At 38.6% G+C, this 19,352-nt stretch overlaps 2 long non-coding RNA genes across 3 annotated transcripts in view; one reads left to right on the forward strand and one right to left on the reverse strand.

The window, feature by feature from the left end:
- Positions 1–1,121: 1,121 nt before the first annotated feature.
- LOC309837197 overlaps positions 1,122–19,352 on the forward strand; it is a 35,832-nt gene continuing 17,601 nt past the window's right edge. Inside the window, exons 1-6 of one of the 2 annotated variants that reach the window (XR_014298222.1) lie at positions 1,122–2,655; positions 6,049–6,168; positions 11,266–11,408; positions 14,943–15,013; positions 15,789–15,922; positions 16,298–17,405. This is a non-coding gene — a long non-coding RNA (uncharacterized lncRNA). Of the gene's footprint in view, positions 2,656–6,048; positions 6,169–11,265; positions 11,409–14,942; positions 15,014–15,788; positions 15,923–16,297; positions 17,406–19,352 lie in introns of those variants that run through there. The other variant, XR_014298221.1, reaches the window with a different exon arrangement.
- Positions 2,748–19,352, reverse strand: part of LOC309837196 — a 49,540-nt gene continuing 32,935 nt past the window's right edge. The window contains exon 3 of the long non-coding RNA XR_014298220.1: positions 2,748–3,143. This is a non-coding gene — a long non-coding RNA (uncharacterized lncRNA). The remainder of the gene's footprint in view (positions 3,144–19,352) is intronic.

A 19,352-nucleotide genomic window follows, 5' to 3' on the forward strand; every position in this document is an offset into this window, starting at 1 on the left:
GCAGGTAGCATATACAGAGGGATGATTTACATCTGATCACAGCGGGATGGCTCTAGTTTTCATCATGCTACTCAGAACAGTGCACAATTTAAAACTGAAGAATCATTATTTCTGGAATTTTCCCTTTAATATTTTCAGACCATGGTTGACAAGGAAACAGAAACTACAGAAAGGGAAACTGCAGATAAGGGGGGATGACAATAATTTTCAGTGTTCTTTTGTTTTCTAGTATAATCCTCAGGTGGCATTTTTGTTTTCTGTTTGTTATGTCAGATGCTGGGACCAACACTGACAATGAGTTAACACCAACATGGGGAGTTTCTGAAGAAAGAGATATGATGATGTTACATGGGCCACAGAAGAATGTTCTTAAGAGAAACAGCTTCCTAGAAACATGTGAACTGGAGAAGCACCAGGAAATCCCCACAGTGAAAAACGTTAGAGGAAAGGTTCCAAGAATCCACTATAATAGGAAACCCTTCAGATGTGAGGAATGTGGCAAATGCTTCAGCTATTTTTCTTACTATGTTAGACACCAGAGAATCCACACTGGGGAGAAACCCTTTGAGTGTAATGAGTGTGGAAAAGCCTTTAATGGCAATTCTTCATTAATTCGACATCAGAGAATCCACACTGGAGAGAAACCCTATCAGTGTGAAGAGTGTGGGAGAGCCTTTAATGATAACGCAAATCTGATCAGGCATCAGAGAATCCACAGTGGGGACAGACCCTATCTCTGCACGGAGTGTGGAAATGGTTTCACCAGTAGTTCTGAGTTTGTCATACACCAGAGAATTCACACTGGGGAGAAACCCTATGAGTGTAATGAGTGTGGAAAAGCTTTTGTTGGTAATTCACCACTGCTGCGACATCAGAAAATCCACACTGGAGAGAAACCTTATGAGTGTAATGAGTGTGGCAAAAGCTTCGGACGGACTTCTCATCTTAGTCAGCATCAGCGTATTCACACAGGGGAAAAGCCTTATTCTTGTAAAATATGTGGGCAAGCCTTCAATTTTCATACAAAACTAAATCGGCACCAGCGAGTCCACAGTGAGGTGAAACCTTTTGACTGTGTAGATTGTGGAAAAGCCTTTAGTGCTCAGGATCAATTAAAAAGGCATCTAAGAATCCATATTCAGGAGACTTCCTATGTGTGTGATGAGTGTGGAATAGTCTTAACTAGCAAAAGAAATCTGCTTCAGCATCAAAGAGTCCATACTAGAGAGAAAACCTGTGAATATGTCAAGTATGAAAAAACCTTTAGGACTTCTTCCCAGCTAGATCATATCCACCCTGGAGAGAAGCCAGTGCTGGATGTTGGATGTTTTGGCCTCCCAGAATTTTTTACCCCCTTTTACTGGTAATAGTACACTAAATTTCCTTTTGGATTCTGTCTTCCACTCGGGGTAGAATTTGTGACACAGCCCCAGCTCAGCTGCAGGTTCCTTCCCTCAAGCTACAGCTGTTGGTTCAGATGTCAGTAGATAACCCAAGATAGTCCAGTTAGAATCCCAGACTTGGCAAGAGTTAATAACCTTGTAAATGGTGAGTGTGGCCCTGGCACAACAACCAGATGGCAGACTGTGGCCAGGCAATCCTTTCGCCTTCCAGTTGTTAACAAACTTGACATTCCTACTCATTAAGATCTTAATCACTCATACTCGTTAAGCAGCTGGGCCTCCTAATGGGCAGTTTCACAGTGGCTGAATGGTGTTGGAGAGCCACGTGCACCCATGTGGACTTTGGAAAGCCTGCCAATTATGAATTCCATGGTACTGAATAATCCTCGAACCTCCCAGTACTTCACTGAACAAGAATTTTCTGCCACCCTTAGCATTTGGTGTCTGCTCTTTGTCGTGGAGAGAGGAGACTGGAAAAATGAGCAATGTTTGTTCTTTGGGAGTGGTTGATTAATGTGGCTGGGGGGCAGGCATGAGTTCTGGGCTACCACCCCCCCGCCCCAGGAACAAGAGTGAGGTCTGTGTGCCTTCCTAGGGCACATGAGCTATGTAAGGACCTGATGCCCAAGGCAGGAGCCTCGAGTTTACCATCATCATCAACCTTGCTTTTCAGCAAATGGAAAAGCTGCTTGCTGTCGTGAAAGGATAGCAAGAACATTAGATGGGTGGCTGCAGCCCCTAACCCTAAGTGAATCCCTTTCTACCTTGTGCTTCAGATTCTGTGCTGTGCAGTGGGTGGTCAGTGATAGGGAATCTGCTGCTTTCACCGAGCCAGCATCTGTCCTCATGTCCAAGTGCAGCACCTCAGCTTTCCTTTGGGAGCTACATCTTGCGTGCTTCCAGTCCAAATAGTTTCAGAGGGCTGACCCCACATTCCACCCACCTGGCCGATCCCATCTTCCATCCTCTGATTGCTGTGATCAGTGCAAGGATGAGAATGTTATCCAAGCCAGGCCAAAGGCATTCTAAGCCATGAGTTTTCAAGGAAGCCTACTGAAGGAGAAAGCATTCCTGGTATGGACTTTAAGCTTGTGTCATTTTGGAGTTGCTGGATGCAATGAGAGAAACTGTGCCTGTGAATGGGACCACAAGGCACTCAGCAGGCTGATGGTCGGAGAGGGACCAGGTCACACTACAAGCATGTGAGCCCTTGGACCTGACACCTCTGAACCCAGTTTTCAACTTGTCTCTTGTAAGGATTAATTTCTGTCATTTAAAATATTTATTTTACTTGAGTAAGCATGTCTAGTCCCTTGTAATCAAATAAGTTCTGACACATCAGGATCATTTTTAAAATTTTATTTATTTACTTTTGGCTGCATTAGGTCTTCATTGTTACATGCAGGCTTTCTTTAGTTGTGGTGAGTGAGGGCTGCTCTTCATTGTGGTGCATGAACTTATTGCAATGGCTTCTCATTGTGGAGCACAGGCTCTAGGCATGCGGGCTTCAGTAGTTGTGGCACTCGGGCTTCAATAGTTGTGGCTTGCAGGCTCAGTAGTTGTGGCACATGGGCTTAGTTGCTCCACAGCATGTGGGATCTTCCCAGACCAGGGCTCGAACCCGTGTCTCCTGCATTGGCAGGCAGATTCATAACCACTGCGCTACCAGGGAAGCCCACATCAGGATCATTGATTCCTGAGACTCCCTCTGGCATGGTGTCCTCATTGGGCGGGGCATGTCTGGGGAAGATAAAGACAGTGGGTGGGGTCAGATTTAAGGGGAGCTGCCAAACAACTCTGTCCCTGTTTCCTCTGTGTCCCAGGAGGGGGAAATCCCAGAACACGGAGAGAACTAGCAAGGAGAAAGGGTCAGAGGATGGTTAATTGGTCTGCTTGTATTTTCCATATTAAATGGGGTGTTTTTCACCTGTTGGAATCATCCAGAACATCTGCCAGGAACTCCTGACAGTCTATATACTTATTGGACTCCTACACTAAAATAATCCATGAAAATCTATCAACTTATTTTACCTGTAACAACTGGCAATTCCTTAAGGACAAATATCTTCAGACTTCCAACAGTCAGTTGCATTTATTGGCAGACAACTTTTATCAGCCTCATTGCTTTTTTGTTTTTAAAAGCCCCTCTTTCTCTTCCCCAGAAATTCTTTTGTTAAAGCAGGAAGGTAGCTAGATGTGAGCAGAGAAAGGGGGGGGGGGCATGGGCCAGATGGCAGGAAACCATGCGTCTTGTAAAAGGCGGGGGTGGGATGGGGTCCTTGGAACCTCCAAACTGGCAGGAAACCATACATTTTGGGATAAGTGTCCTGGAGGCAAAGAAAGGTAGGAAAAGGTGGGAATCTGGTGTCCGAATGTAACCTTTTGCCCATTATGCTCTCATTACAATAAAATTAGCCTTGCAGATAAGAAGTACCCATCATGCACAGAAGCCATGACACTTCTGATCAAGGCTAAATAAGGACAAAAATTCCTCCTCCCCCCGGGAAGGTGGCGCTGGGGTGAAAATCAGGGAATATCACCCCCAAATCCCTCCCTCCCCAGTGAACATTATACCCCACGTAACCGGCTTGCCAAAAGAACTCAGGGCAGCTTACTCACCTGAGCCTGCCCGCTCTCCCCAAGAGCGTACTATAGCTTAAATAAATCCTCACTTTACTTTCTTGACCTCCCTGTCTCATCTCTGAATTCTGCCTGGGACGAGGCAAGAACCTTTCACTTTCAGGGTTACCTGAATCTGTGTCTCCCAAACAGCAATTCTTAAAGACCCCAAATAAATTCTTTTCCTGTTTGTTGTCTCCTGCATTATGTTATTTTGTTTCTGGTTGACACACTTAGCAATATATACAGAGTCATCTTTGTCTTTGCTTGGGCTTGTGGCTCATTTCTTTCTATTGTTAAATTGTATTCCATTGCATATATAGGAGAGGAAAAATAAATTTTCCTCCACCCTTCTTTGTTCTTGGTTCAGATCCCACCCTGTAACGACCTCATAAAAAGCAACTTCTAATGCGTTTATATTGTTCCATGTTCGCAGTTTTGAAAAAAAATTAATCAGCCTAAAATAATTCTTATGTCAAACAGGCATATTTGGGGGTCCATGTGCTCTTACCCTTGACATGTAGGTGCCCCAATAATCTTACGCGTTCATCTACAGAAGAACATCCTAATATCTTTAAGCTTTTAGCCATTATGAATAGAACTTGTGTATAATTTTATGGTAGTTTTTGTTTGAACACAGTTTTTCAAAGCAATTGTCTAAATACTAGAGGTCTGATTTTTCTATTCTATGCTAAGACTTTTTTAGTTTTGGAAAAAACTGCCAAACTGTCTTCCAGAGTGATTGTACCTGCACTCCACCAGCAGAGCAGGAAAGTTCCGGTTGTTCTTCCCCCAGTTGATATTGTCATTTTTTGGAGTTAGCAGTTCAAATAGGTGTGCAGTGCTAGCTCATTGTTGTTTTAATTTGTATTTCCCTAATGGTATATGAAGTTGAGTATATTCTTGTATGCCTGTTTACACTCTGTATATCTTCTTTGGCCAGGAGTCTGTTCCGATCTTTGCCCATTTTTAATGAGGTTTTGTTCTAGGGTTCTTGGGAAAATTTGATTATAAATCCTTTATTAGCTATGTGCTTGGCAAATATTTTTCTCTCAATTTGTGTTTTTTCTAATTTTATAAAATGCACATTATTAACTTTTTTCTTGTTGTTGATAGGCTTTTGGTGGTGTGTGTTAAGTCATCTCCACACCCAAGGTCATGTAGATTTTTCTTCCGTTTTCTTCTAGAATTTTTATAGTTTTTTAATTTAAGTTTGTGGACAGTTTTGGGTGAGTTTGGGTATAAGTTGTAAAGTTTATGTCTATATTCATTTCATTCCATGTTTTCTAATTAATTACTTGGAGAGTAGTGTCCAGTTTTCCCAATACCATTTTTTCAGGGGACTGTCCTTTCCCTGTTGTATGTTCTTGGCCCTACTGTCATGAATTAACTAACCACACATATGTGGGTTTATTGCTGGGCTCTCTATTCTGTTCCTTTATTCCGTGTATCTGTGTTTGTGACAGTTCCACACTGTTTTGGTTACCTTAGTTCTGTGATACAGTTTGAAGTCAGAGGGGGAGATGCCTCCAACTGTTTTCTTTTTTCTCAGAATCCCTTTGGCCATTCAGGATCCTTTGTGGTTCCATACAAATATTATTATTTCTGGTTTTATGAAAAATGCCATTGGAAATTTAATCAAGATTGCATTGAATCTGTAGATGGCTTTGGGTAGAATGGACATTTTAGTAATAGTAATTCTTCCAATCCATGAGCACAGAATATTTTTCTATTTATTTGTGTCTTCCATTTTTAAAATCAGTGCTTGATAGTTTTCTGAGTACAGGTCTCTCATGTCCTTGGTTAATTTATTCCTAGGTATTTTGTTCTTTCTGATGAAGTTATAAATGGGATTTTCGTAATGTCTCTTTCTAGTGGTTCATTATTAGTGCATAGAAACTTAACTGATTTTTGTATATTGATTTTATAGTCTGCAACTTCACTAAATTTTATTCCAACAGTTTTTTTTGTGGAGTGATGTGGAAAGTTGTAATTCTAAAATCCCACTGTTTCTACTGTATCCCAGGTCATCCATAACACCCAAGACATGGTGGCTCCTAGTGTAATCTTCTTACGGTGTCTCTTAATAACATGTGGACTCCTACAAGGCCAATTAACATCACAGCTTTCGTTGAACTGGATCTGGGTAAGTCTTGGCATTTATAATGAAGTTCGATGTGTTCTGTTTTTCTGGCATGGTACTGACATGGTTGTTTTGAAAAGTAATTTCTAGTAATTTCACACATACAGAAAATTTTCCACAAAAGTAAAAAGTATTCACATTTGCCACTTCACACAAAATACTCCAGTGTGTTTTACTCAAAACAGGGATACTCTCCCTGAGAACCAGCACATAAGCCCCAAATCAAGAAATTATATGGTACCCACATTATAATTTAATCCACAAGCCCAGTTTAACTTTCACCAGCTGTCCAAATGTTTGAAAGTATCTTTTTCCATTCTGATCCGGTTTTCTTTTTTTTGGAATGATTACTTAGATTTTCCCTTATTTTTATAACCTTAATGGATTTAAGTCACACAAGACAAGTATGTGATCAGGGTGGCCTTTTCTGTATGGCTTTTTTCAGTACGAATGTTTTCAGTGTTCATCCATGTTGTAACACTTATCAGTACTTAATTCATTTTTCCCCACTGTTATTAAAAATACATGACATGACATTTACCATTTAAACATTTTAAGTGTACAGTTCTGTGGCATTAGCTACCTTCATACTGTTGTACAAATAACCTCACCATCCATGTCTAGAACTTTAAAAATTTTTCTCAAGTGAAACTCTGTATCCATTCACTCACAGCCCTCAGCCCCTGGAAAGCACATTCTTTTTGTCTCTGAATTTGACTTCTCTGGACTGACTTATTTCACTCAGCATGGTGACTTCAAGGTTCATCCATGTTGTGGCATGTATGAGAATTACTTTAGTTTTAAAGGCTGAATCATGTCCTATTGTGTTTATTCGTTCATACCATATTTTGTTTACTCATTCATCTGTTGATGGGTACTTGGGTTTCTGCCACCTTTTGGCTACTATGAATAATGCTGCTATGAATATGGTTGTACAAATATCTGTTTCAGTTTCTGCTTTCAAATATTTTGAGTATATATACTGTAGAATTGACAGATCATATATTAATTGTCTGTTTAAGTTTTTGAGGAACTACCATATTGTTTTCCAGAGTGGCACCACCATTTTACTTTATTCCTTTATATGGTATAGGTTAGTTTATGGATTTATCCATTTTATTTATCCATTCACCCTTTGAAGGACATTTTACTTGTTTCTACCTTTTGGCTATTGTGAACTGCACTGCTATGAATATTTGTGTACAAGTTTTTGTTTGCACACCTGTTTTTATTTTTTAATTTATTTTTTATTGAAGTATAGTTGATTTACAATGTGTTAATTTCTGCTATACAGCAGTGATTCAGTTATACATATATATATATTTTTTAATATTCTTTTCCATTACTGTTTATCATAGGATACTGAATATAGTTCTCTGTGCTATACAGTAGAACCTTGTTTATCCATTCTATATATAATAGCTTACATCTGCTCACCCCAACCTCCCACTCCAATCCTTCCCCCACCCCCCTCCCCCTTGGCAACCACAAGTCTGTTCTCCATGTCTGTCTGTTTCATAAATAGGTTCATTTGGGTCATATTTTAGATTCCACATATAAGTGATATCATATGGTATTTGTCTTTCTGACTTACTTCACTTAGTATGGTAATCTCTAGTTGCATCCATGTTGCAGTAAATGGCATTATTTCATTCTTTTTTATGGCTCAGTAGTATTCCATTGTATATATGTATCCCATCTTCTTTATCCATTCATCTGTCGATGGACAGTAAGGTGGTTTCCATGTCTTGGCTGTTGTGAATAGTGCTGCTTTGAACATAGGGGTGCATGTATCTTTTTGGATTAGAGTTTTGTCTGGATATATGCCCAGGAATGGGCTTGCTGGATCATATGGTAGTTCTATTTTTAGTTTTCTGAGGAACCTCCATACTGTTCTCCATAGTGGCTGCACCAACTTACATTCCCACCAACAGTGTAGGAGGGTTCCCTTTTCTCCACATCCTCTCCAACATTTTGAATACCTGTTTTCAATTTTTTGGGTCTATAGGAGTGATGTTGTACCATATGATAATTGTATTTTTATCTTTTATTGGAAATGCCAAACTATTATGCACATAAGCTGCACCATTTTCCATTTCCACAAGCAATGTTGGGTTTCATTTTCTCTACAGTGTTAACATTTGTTAATTTCTGTTTTTTGATTATAACCATTTTAGTATGTGTGAAGGAGTACTGAATTATGGTATTACTTTGCATTTCCAGCACAACTGATGTTTTACACCTTTTCACGTGCTTGTTGATTATTTGCTTTTCTTGTCTGGGGACAGGTCTATTCAAGTCATTTTCCATTTTAAAATTTGTGTTGTCTTTTTGTTGATGTTTTGTAAACGTTCTTGATATATTCTGAAGAACAGATTCTTGTCTGATATAATACAATGTGCAAATATTTTCTTCCTTTCTGCCGGCTGTGTTTTCACTTTTTGGATATCATCTTTTGATGCACAAAAGTTTTTAAAATTGAGGAAATATAATCTATCCATTATTGCATGGTTATTGTAACCTTCTGCCTTTGCTTATCTGTAACTATCGATTCCAAATGTAAGATGCCAGCCTACCACCTGTCCTACATTGAATTCATTGCTTGCTCCCTTTAGATTACAGATATAGTAGTATTACTATTGTTAGGTATTACCACCATGGGAAAGAACTTACAGAGTCCAGTATTTATGTATAGCACATTTTGCCTTTGCTCTACAGAGTCCATTTATTTCCATAGTTACTTAAGTCAGCACCTTTTGCCCTACCAACAGTGAGTTTTTTTCGTACATTTCTAAATCAGTTAGATTTTTTGTCACATCTGTATTCCATCCTGTGACACTCCCATATCCTAAATAAATTTGATTATGATTTACTTGCTGGGTTGTAAAAACCCATGGGTTTAGATTAATGCATAGTGGCAAGTATCCATCAAAGTACTACATAGAACATTTCAAACCCCACACCATAACTTGCTTACCATCTTTTTTAAAAAAAATAAATTTATTTATTTTATTTTTGGGTCTTCATTGCTGTGCGCAGGCTTTCTTTAGTTGCAGTGAGCAGGGGCTACTCTTCATTGCAGTGCACGGGTTTCTCATTGCAGTGGCTTCTCTTGTTGCGGAGCACGGGCTCTAGGTGCACAGGCTTCAGTAGTTGTGGCTCACAGGCTCTAGAGCGCAGGCTCAGTAGTTGTGGCACACAGGCTTAGTTGCTCTGTGGCATGTGGGATATTCCTGGACCAGGGCTTGAACCCGTGACCTCTGCATTGGCGGGCGGATTCTTAACCACTGCGCCACCAGTGGGAAGCCCTACCATCTTTGTTTTGCCTATTCCCGAATGTCATATAAGTGGGGTCATACAGTGTGTACCTCCTCCTGGATTTTTTCACTTAGCAATACTGTATACGTGTAAGATTAATCCATGTTTTTTGCAAAGGTTGATGGTTTATTCCTTTCTATGTCTGAATAGTATTCCATTGCATGTGTATGAGAGGAAAAATAATTTTCCCTCTACCCTCCTAGGTTCTTGGTTGAGAAATGCCCCCCATAATAAAAGATTACCATCAGAAAAACAAAGAGAAGTTTAATAACATTTGTACTTCCTATATGCATGGGCGATGCCCAGGAAAAATTAGTCCCTGAAATGGCCTAAGTCATCACCTTAAATACCATCTTCACCTAAAAACAAAAGAGGGGCTTCCCTGGTGGCACAGTGGTTAAGAATCCGACTGCCAATGCAGGGGACACGGGTTTGAGCCCTGGTCCGGGAAAATCCCACATGCTGCAGAACAACTAAGCCCATGAGCCACAACTACTGAGCCTGCGCTCTAGAGCCCGTGAGCCACAACTACTGAGCCTGCGCTCTAGAGCCTGTGAGCCACAACTACTGAGCCCGCACGCCACAACTACTGAAGTCCGTGAGCCTAGAGCCCGTGCTCTGCAACAAGAGAAGCCACCACAATGAGAAGCCCATGCACCACGACGAAGAGTAGCCCCTGCTGGCTGCAACTAGAGAAAGCCCGCGCGCAGCAATGAAGACCCAATGCAGCCAAAAATAAATTAAATTAAAATTTAAAAATTAAAAAAAAGAAAACGCAGATTTAAGTCCCGGCCTTCTCTACTGATAAGTGTTTCATGAGATTTAGTCATCTGTCTATTCCTGGTACAGAGAGGGAGACAACTTTTTAAATGGAGATTTCCCTTATAAATGTAAATTTCCTTCACAAAAGTGTAATCTTGACTGGTTTTCAGAAATTGTCTTTTTTAAAAACAATCAAGCCAAAACAATCCTTACACCAAACAGGCATATTTTGGGGTAGCATATTCTGTTCCCCCAACATGGATGTACCCTAGTTTTCTTATATGTTCATCTGTTGAAGGGCATACTGATTTCTTTAAGTTTTTAGCCATTCTGAATAGAGATGCTGTGCTTAATTGCATCCTCGTTTTTGTTTGGACCTAGTTCTGCAGAGCAGTTGTCTAAATACTGGAGGCAGGATGTTGGCTCTTTAGGTGAGATTTGTTTAGCTTTGGAAAAATGTCTTACAGAGTAGCTGTATATTTGTTTTACTGGCAGTGATGTATAGTTCCCATTGTTCCTCACACTCCATCAATTGGTAGTGTCTTTTTTTTTTTGAGTTCAGCAGTTTTAATAGTTGTGCAGTGCTATCTCATTGTTTTAATTTGTAAGTCCCTAATGATATATGATGTTGAGTATATTTCTGTATGCTTACTTACTATCTACTTTGGCCAGGTCTCCATTCAGATTTTACCCATTTCTAATGGGGTTGTTTGTTCTATAGTTCTTGATATAATGAGTACAAATCCTTTATCAGATAAGTGTTTTGCAAATCTTTTTCTTTCCGTTTGTGGCTTATCATGGGATTTGGGGCTCCATTTGAGTCTGAATTTTCAAATTTAGTGGATTCATCAGACCTGCCAGCTGAGAGCAGGGCCTCCAGTGGAAGGTAAGTGGCTGAGGCTTGCACTTCCAAACTGGCCAGCAGGTGGAGCCAAGCCCACCTCTCTGACTTTCGAGGCTAGTGCGTGTTCAGCCGGAGGACTTGATTCCATGCAGCTGACCGGGGCTTGGTCTTTTCAGGATTCTCCAGGGCTTTGGCTTCCGGACAATGACTGGCTGAGTCAACATAGACAGGAGGTTGGTCTCCTCCGACATACTAGTCCATGCAGACAGGAGCCAGTGTCTTCAGGACCTGCTGGGAGGCACCGCCGCAGGAGTAAAAGGTAAAGAAAAAGTGGGGAGAAGCTTCCTGTATGCGGCTGACTGCTGAAGGGGGTCTGTTTTCAAAGAAGCCAGCAGACAATGGGCTTGATGTGGAAAACTGTGGATTTCAGGTCATTTTGTGTGTAGTGTAGACAGTTTCCTGTGTCTTTCTTTGGTGTGTGGTATCTAGTTTCTTTGGCATCAGTTTATTGAGGGGACTTACCCCAGTGTATGTCCTTGGCAGCTTTGTCATAAATTAAGTGACCACATACATGTGGGTGTATTTCTGGGTTCTCTGTTCTGTTCCTCTGGTACATGTGCCTGTTTTTATGCCAAGTTTTGGTTTTGGTTCCTGTAGCTTCACAGTGTAGTTAGAAGTCAGGGGGCAAGTTGACTCCAGCTGTGTTCTCTTCCTTAGGATTGCTTTGGCTATTTGGGGTCCTTTTTGGTTCCACACAGGATATATAGAATTGTTTGTTCTGTTTCTGTGAAAAATGCCACTTTAATTATGTTAGAGATTGAATTGAATGTGTACACTGCTTTGGAAGGATGAACGTTTTAAGAATATTCTTCCAGTGCCTGATCACGAATATTTTTGTGTCTTCTTCAGTTTCTTTATTGTGTCTTACAGTTTTCATTGTGCAAGTCTTTCACATCATTGGTTAAATCTATACCTAGGTATTTTGTTCTTTTTGATGCAGCTGCAAATGGGGTCGTTTTCTTAATTTTTCTTTCTGATACTTTATTAGTGTATAGAAACTCAAATGATTTTTGTGTATTGCTTTTGTATCATGCAACTTTAGTAAATTCATGTATTACTTGTAACTTTTGGCGGTTTGATGTGGAAAATTGTAATTCAAAAATCCCTTTGTTTCTACCACATCCCAGGTCATCCACAACCCCCAAGACACAGTGACTGCTAATAATATAATCTTCCCATAGCACCTCTTAATAATATATGATTCCTACAAGAACAGTTAGCTTAACCATTTTGGGTGAAATGAATCTGGGTAGGGTTTGGCCTCATCATGAAGTTTGATGTCTTGTCTATTCTTCTGGCATGGTGTTGACATGTTTTGCAAAGTTATTTACTTTCTGCTAACTTCAAACATACAGAAAACTTGCAGTAGCAGTACAATGTAGTCTTTATCTGTAAGTTCAGATTCCCCAGTCATCACTGTTTTACCACATATGCCAATTTCAATGACTGTTTCCATTGTGTTTCCACCCCAAAAAGGGACACTCTCCCAGGGAACACCCCTATAACCCCCATATGAGAAATCATTACGGTTTTCACCTTCTAATCCAATCCACTGGCTCCACTTCCACTTACATCACCTGCCCCAAAGCATGAAAATGTCTTTTTCCATTTTTTCCCAATGTTTCCAAACATTTTTCCAGTGTTTCCAAAAAGAAAATATTCCAGTTTTCTTTTTCTGGAAGCAATCTTGAGACTTCCCCTCATTTTCACAGCCTTGATGGATTTAAAGCACACAAGATGAGTATGATCTGGGTGGCCTTTTCTGCATAGCTTTTCTCTTAGGATGTTTTCAATGTTCATACATGTTGTAACTTGTATCAGTACTTCATTCACATTTTCCATTGTGATTAAATATCGAACATAACGTTTACCACTTAAACCATTTAAAATATATAGTTCTATGACATTCATATTTATATTATTGTACAAACATCCTCACCATCCATCTCCTGTACTTGTTTTATTCCAAGTGAAACTGCATCCATTAAACACTAACTCCCTTCAACCCTTGTCAACCACATTCTACTTTCTGTCTCTGAATTTCACTTCTCTGGATACCTCATAGAAGTGGGATCATATAATATTCGTCCTTTTGTGACTGGGTTATTTCACTTAGCATAATGACTTTAAGACTCATACATGTTGTAGTATGTGTCTGAATTTCCTTAGTTTTTAAGGCTGAATAATGTACCTTTGTGTATATTATCACATTTTGCTTATCCATTCATCTATCCATGGACACTTGGGTTGCTTGTGCCTTTTGGCCAGTGTAATGCTGCTGTGAATATGGGTGTACAAATATCTGTTTAACTCCCTCCTTTCAAACCTCTTGGGTATATACCCTGAAGTGGAAGTGCTGAATCATACTTTGTTTTTGACGAACTGCCATACTGTTTTTCCACAGCAGATGGCACCATTTTGCTATATTTCTATGTATGGCAGAATAATATGGAACTTTTTCTAGATCTACCCTCTTTTGCTTCTCCATTCATCCACTGATGGATATTTGAATTTTTTCTACCATTGGGCCAATGTAAGCAATGCTGCTATGAATATTCATGTACAAGTTTTTGTTTGAACTCCTGTTTTCAATTCTTTGTGGCACATATCTAGGCATTGAGTTCTTGAACCAGACTCTAATTGTATTTTACCTTTTTGGAGGAAATGCCAAACTATACATTTCTACAAGCAATGTGTAAGGGTTCCAATTTCTCTACATTGTTGCCAGCATTTTTGTTTGTTCTTGATTATAATCATTTATTATATGTGAATAGATGTCACTTTGTGGTTTTAATTTGCATGTCCATCATAACATTAAAGAAATACACCTAAGAGGGTTTTATTAGACTCTCAAACCTCAGGACACTGCTTAGTAGACATAGCTGTTGTATAACCAAAAACTATTCACTTTCTCTTTAAACAAATTTTAAAAACCATTAAGCACAAAAACGATCCACCAAAATTCATTACAATATCACAACCACTCAATTAACCCAGTTAACCCAGGCCCACCATAAATTTGTGAAAGTTTTGAAGAAAGACCTACAAAACTACCAAAATAGTACTTAAAACAAATACAATGTGTGTCATCATTATTCTTAAATGCAATGTAATCATGGCCAATGATCTGAAAAATCATCGTTGTATTTCAGCTATAGAAACACTAATGACTAACATTTTAAAATCCCACCCATTAATCAGAATTGTTAATAATGCATATAATGATCTACCAGCCCCATCAAATAGCTCATGATGAAAATTTCATCCCTGCTTTATATTTAATTTTGCAAATCTTGACAGGGTTATTTTTTGAATTTTTTGGCTCTGTTGGGTCTTTGTTGCTGTGTGCGGGATTTCTCTAGTTGTGGTGAGCAGGGGCTACTCTTCGTTGCGGTGCGCAGGCTTCTCATTGCAGTGGCTTCTCTTGTTGCAGAGCACAGGCTCTAGGGCACACAGGCGTCAGTAATTGGGCTCAGTAGTTGTGGCTCGCAGGCTCTAGAGCGCAGGCTCAGTAGTTGTGGTGCACAGACTTAGTTGCTCTGCATGTGGAATCTTCTCAGACCAGGGCTTGAACCCTGGTCTCCTGCATTGGCAGGCGGATTCTTAACCACTGCACCACCAGGGAAGCCCAACAGGGTTATTCTTCACAATACATTAATACATCAGATACAGTAACTGCCTTCTCATCTATAACTCATATCTACCGAAACAAACTGTGGATGAATTATCTGATATGTATATGCAGACGGACCTTTCCTATTCTTATTCTTTGTTTGCTTATTTATCCATGTAGGGCAAGGCCTGTGTTATGGATCTTACACCTTCCTAGAAATATGAAACAACGGAATCATCCTACTATTTAAGGTAATAGTCCAGCATCCTTTTGAAGAACATCAGTCATGACAAGTCTCCTTTCAGTAATTCCATACATTGGCATTAACCTAGTCAAATGACTCTTAGGAGGAGTCTCAGTTGATAAAGCCACCCTTCCCCTATTCTTCACGTTCCACTTTATCCTCCTATTCATTATTGCAGCTTTAGCAGTTCTTCACCTATTATTCCTTCATGAAACAGGCTCTAATAATCCAACAGGGATCTCATCCTATATGGACAAAATCCCATTTTATCCATACTACACAATTAAGGATATCTTGGGTGCCTTGTTCCTATTTGTAATCTTACTAATACTAGTACTAGTCTCACCTGACCTTCTAGGTAGAGAAAGTTATACTCCACCTAACCTCCTCAGCACTCTCCCTCACATCAAACGAGAATGATACTTCTCATTTTCATATGCAATTCTGTGATCTATTCACAACAAATAGGAAGTGTACTAGTATTAACCATCTCATTCCTAATTTGATTGATTGTCCCAGTACTTCATACAGTGAAACAATGAAGTATAACATTATGACCTCTTAGCCAACGTTTATTCTGAGTACTTGTAGGGGACCTATTAACAGTAACATGAATTGGAAGACAAACCATTGATCACCCATTTATTATCATCGGACAAACAGCATCTATTTTATACTTTCTCATAATTATAGTCCTTATACCACTAACAAGCATATTGAAAATAACCTCCTAAAATGAAGAGTCTTTGTAGTATATTTATTACTTTGTTCTTCTAAACCAGAAAAGGAAAACATTTTTCCTAAGACTCGAGGAAGAAGCTCCAGCCCCACCATCAACACCCGAAGCTGAAATTCCACTTCAACGATTCCCTGAACAACTTGCTTATGGGACATTAACACTGTCTTTAAGTACTGTGTAAGTATTTAAAAGTGACATCTTGAAAACTAACATTACTGTGTACTTTGTGCATTTTGTGCCCTTCCACATGTGTAAGTATATATACCTTCTTATGCATAATACATGATATATAATCATAAATTAATTATCCCATATATATAAGCAAGTACATCAGCCTATTGATATTACATACACATTAAACAGTTCAACTCACATTAGATTCCAGGGGTAATTGAAGTGATTGATATTATACAGGACATATGTTTATTAATCATACATATCACATAAAGTCAGATCATTTCCAGTCATCATGCTTATCATAACCGATAACCAGAGCTTAATAATCAAGCCACAATCAACCCATCCACAAATATGTCTCTCTCCTCGTTCTAGGCCAATGAACCATGAGGATTTCTATAAATGAACTGTATCTGGCATCTGGCTCTTATTACTTCAGGACCATCTCACCTAAAATTGCCTACTCTTTCCTCTTCAATAATATACCTCGATGGACTAATGGCTAATCAGCCATGTTCACACATAACTGGTTTCATGCTTTTGGTATTTTTAAATTGGGGGGCATGCTGTGACTCAGCTTTGGCCATCAGAGGTCTTAACACAGCCGAGAAACTTGTAGCTGAGCTTGAATTGAGTATTATTTTCCAACATCATCTACCATAATATGTTATTGCGTCAGTGGTCACAGGATATAGAGCAGTTACACACGTACCACACAGGCACACTCATATCTGGTAAACAGCTTGCTTAATCAAACCCCTACCCCACTAATTCTCATACTTTATATACCATTATCACCCTGCCAAACCCCCAAAACAAGTCAAAGTATATAAGATTCAACTAACTCACCTAACAAACATACTGCTGTCACTTCACCAACCCAAAGTAAGTGTAAATCCAAACTTGCCTCTTAACTATACCATTGAATTATGTACATATATAAGGCTTATATAGACAGCCATCCCCCTCGATCTGTCATTTACCTCAAACAAAATTAAAATTACATTTTAATAATCTCCTCAAGAAAAAAATTATTTCAATATTTTAACACATTGTCAATTAATTACATAAATTGATACATACAAAATCCTACTCAACCTAATGATGAAGCTTAATAATTAAAGCGAGGCACTGTAAATACCTAGTTGAGTTTACTAACGCCATAAACCCATAGATTTGGTCCTACCCTTTCTATTAATTTCAAATAAAATTACACATGAAAGTATCTGCATCCCAGTGAGAATATCCTTTAAATCAAAAAAGATTAAAAGGAGGAGGCATCAAGCACACTAAAAAGCAGCTCAAAACAACTTACTTAACTACGCCCTTATGGGAAATGGCAGTGATAAAAATTAAGCCCCAAACAAAAGTTTTTGAGTAAGTTATATTAACTAATTAGGGTTGATAAATTTCATGTCAGCCACCTTGGTCATAAGATTAACCCATGTTAATAGAAATCCAGTGAAAAGCGTGTTAAAGATTACCCCAAAATAAAATGAAGTCCTAGCTAAGCTGTAAAAAGCCATAGCTAAAACAAAAATAAACTATGAAAGTGACTTTCACATTTCTGATTACATGACAGCTAAGATCTAAACTGGGATTAGATATCCCACTATGCTTAGCCGTAAATTCAAATAATTATAACAATAAAATGATTTGCTAGAATACTACCCGCATCAACCTAAAAGTCAAAAGACTTGGCAGTGATTCATACTCCTCTAGAGGAACCTATTCTGTAATTGATAAACTCTGATAAACCTCACCAGCCCTAAGTATTGTCATCCTCAGGAAACTTTGGTAAACAATAGTAAGCAAAATTATCAGACATCAAAACGTTAGATCAAATTGTAACCTCTGGGAGGGGAAGAAATGGGCTATATTTTGTACCTCAGGAACATAAAATATATAAAATTCTGTATCTCTCTCTCTCTCTCTCTCTCTCTCTCTCTCTGACTCACCCCTCAAAGTGATAACTTCATATCCCAGTAATAAGTTCCAAACATACAAGAGGAGATAAGTGAGCATACTAGAAAGTATGCTTGGATGAATCAAAGTGTAGCTTACAGAAAAGTACCTGGTTTACACCCAGGAGATTTCATACTGCATGAACACTTTGTACTGAAACTAGCCCAAACTTCCCACCGAATTCAACTACCATAAGTGAATTAAACATTCATTCAACATCTAAAGTATAGGAGACAGAAATTTAAATCTGGTGTTATAAAGTATGCTACGGGAATGATGAAAGAAGTACTCAAAATACCAAAAAGCAAAGCTTGCCTCTTTTACCTCTTGCGTAATGATTTAACTAGAAAACTTTAACATAGAGAACTTAAGTTAGATAACCTGAAAGCAGGTGAGCTACTTATGAACAGTTTACAAGAACAAACTCACCTATATGGCAAAATAGAAGATTTTCGGGTAAAGGTGACAAGCCTAACAAGCCTGATGATAGCTGGTTGTCTAGAAAAGAATTTTAGTTCAACTTTAAATATTACTTAAGAAACATAACTTTTATTATAACTTTAAATGTTATTCGAAAAAGGTACAGCTTTTAGTATCAGGATACACAGTTCCCCAGAGAGTAAGCATAAACAATACTTGGCTTAAAAGCAGCCACCAATTGCAGAAGTGTTCAAGGTCGACCACACATTCATCTTAAATACCAATAGTAAATAAACCAACCCTAATTTAATACTGGACTTATCTATTAATAGAAGCAATACTGTCAGTATGAGTAACAAGTAGTATTGCTCCTTGCATATGCTTATATCAGAACATTAACCTACTGAGAGTTAACAGTAAAATAAACCTAAACCAATACCTAGTTATTTATTAAAACAATTGTTAAACCCAACACAGGCATGCATTTAAGGAAAGATTTTAAAAAGTAAAAGGAACTCAGCAATCACAAACCCTGCTCCTTTATAAAAAACATTACCTCTGGCACTTCTAGTATTAGAGGCACTGCCTGCCCAGTGACATCTGTTTAATGGTCATGGTATCCTGAGTGTGGAAAGGCAGCATAGTCATTTTTTCTCTAAATAAGGACCTGTATAACTGATCACACGAGAGTATTACTGTCTCCTTTAATCAGTGAAATGGACCTTCCTGTGAAGAGGCAGGAATAATATGAGAAGACCCTATGGAGGTTTAATTAATTAATCCAAAAAAATAATAACTGTACTTTAAGGAAAAACATAGCCTTTTTTTTTAACATGTGTATACTGCAGTTTTATTTCAATTGCACAAACGAAGTTCATGTGTAGGAAATATAAATGAAACAGTACAGTAAAAATAGCAGAGAACCAAAAACTCTAAAAAGGAAGTACACCTAAAGCACAAGAATTAGTGTTTAGTGTTTCATCTTCAGTTTTGTTTGACACTTAATGCTTGCAAATTTTGAAACAAACTTTGAGATCATAATGAC

This window comes from Grampus griseus (genome assembly GCF_964374135.1).
Source record: "Grampus griseus genome assembly, chromosome: 19".
In the NCBI taxonomy this organism is placed as follows: Eukaryota; Metazoa; Chordata; class Mammalia; order Artiodactyla; family Delphinidae; genus Grampus; species Grampus griseus.